A 2221-nucleotide genomic window follows, 5' to 3' on the forward strand; every position below is an offset into this window, starting at 1 on the left:
GTGAATGGCACTTGTCAGGTAATAAAGATGTGCTTTATCTTGAGGTGATGGTTACACAAATGTGTATATTTGTAAAAATTCATCAAACCGTACACTTAAAATAGGTGAACTTCACTGGATATAAGTTACACCTCAATTAAAATCAATCAATCAATAAATACAAATAAATTACCTGGAAAAAAATTTATAAAAAGCCAATAAGGATGATACTATAGAAATTAAGTAAATAAATAAAATCAGGTGGCGGTAAGTGCCAGGGGGAAAAATAAAGGAGCAGAAGAGATAGGTTATGCCAGAGTGGGGGAAGTGTTGGAATACTAAATAGGGTGGTCAAGAAAAGTCTTACTGAGACAGTGACACTTGAGCAAAGATCTAAAAGAAGTGAGAGAACCCATGAGTCTATCTAAGGGAAGAGCAGAAGTAAATGCCCAGATGCTGGAGCAGGTTGATCAACTAGGAAATCAGTGTATCTGGAGCATACTGATCCAGGGGTATAAGGGTCGGGTTGAGGAGGTAAAGAGTGGAAGATCCCTTACAGGGGGAGACGCTCTAAAGACTTAGGCTCTTACTCTGAGTAAATTAGGAATCTAATAAAAGATTTTGAGCAGAGAAGGGACTTTAAAAAAGAAATTTCCAGTGTATCAAGATATAAATGGCATATAGGGACGCCTGGGTGGTTCAGTTGGTTAAGCGTCTGCCTTCGGTTCAGGTCATGATCCCAGGGTCCTAGGATCGAGTCCCGCATCGGGCTCCTTGCTCAGCAGGGAGCCTGCTTCTCCCTCTGCTTGTGCTCTCTCTCTCTCTCTCTGACAAATGAATAAATAAAAAATCTTTTAAGATATAAATGGCATATAACATTGCATTTGTTTAAGGGGTACAACATGATGATTCACTGTATGCGTGTATCACAACATGATTACCACAAAGAGTTTAGTTAACATCAGTCATCGCCCATAGTTACAATTTTTTTTCACTTTTTATACACATCGTTCTAGCAGCTTTCTACTTTTTAAAGGGATCATTCTGGTTTGTGAGAACACAGAGGGGCAGGAGTGGCAAGAGTGAAAGCAGAGAGTTACAATATTCTAGATTGAGAGATGAGCGGAGTTTAGACCGGAATATAACAGCAGAGATGTACTAGGATTCTAAAATTTTGAATTTAAAGCAGGTAAGTTTGCTGAAAGTTTGGTAGCATATAGGAGAAAGAAAGTAATTCTTCTAGGAAGAGTAAAAGCCAACTGGAAATACAGAGTTGTCTTTTAATTAAATGGAAAAGAATGTGGAAAGTGCAGGTGTTGTCAGGGGGAAGATTTGGAGTTTGGGTTTGCACATGTTAACATTTCAATTTTTTTATTAACTATCAAAGAAGAAATGTCTAGTAGAATGTATATGGAGTAGTCTGGGCTGGACATATAAATCTGGAAGTCATCAACACATGGATGGCAGGCGTCTAATCTAATGGCATGATAGGAGAAGAAATGGCCAAGGGAGAAAATATACTTATAAAGAGGAGAGATCTGAGGACAAGGACAGAGCTCTGGGCCCTCCAATGTTGAGAGGTCAGGGAGCATTAGGAAGAACCAGAAAAAAATGGGAAAGAGAGGCCCAGGAGGTGGGAGGAAATCTGAGAGTGTGATGAACTGGAAACCAAGTTAAAAAATAAAAAATGTTTAAGAAAAGCATTGAGGTTTGGAGCATGCCAGATACTACTGTATTTGGGTCAAGTGAGATGGTCAAGTGAGGTGAAGACTGAAAATTGATCCTGGATTTAATAATTTAAGGATTGAAAGTTTAAAGACAGCCATGAGCAAAGATGCAAAAAATGAAAATATATTAACTTCACTAAAAAGTGAAGATGTAGGTGAATTCCTCTCCCCACCAAACTCCTAAGACATATGCTATGACCAAATAAAAGTTTTTAATTATAGATATTCTCAAAGCCTTTATTATGATATTAATAGGTATAATGGACTTCCAAGAGATTAATAGTAGAATGCAATGTATAAGAAAGAATACTTATTTCTCCAGACATTTTTGGTTGTTTTCTGTTTGTGTGTTTTGCAGCACAACTATTAATACCTCCTGCAACAGTGTTCTACAGAAGAGTCTACGAAGCCATTTTATAAAGGAATGGTCTGCAAACCACTTTTATTATATATCTATATCAACAAAAAATTTTAAACATGCTTTATATATTTATTTATGTATTTGCTTATTTATT

The sequence above is a fragment of the Eumetopias jubatus genome, unplaced genomic scaffold, assembly GCF_037043125.1.
Source record: "Eumetopias jubatus isolate StellerSeaLion01/CBP00866 unplaced genomic scaffold, mEumJub1_p1.0 scaffold_2, whole genome shotgun sequence".
NCBI classification, from domain to species: Eukaryota; Metazoa; Chordata; class Mammalia; order Carnivora; family Otariidae; genus Eumetopias; species Eumetopias jubatus.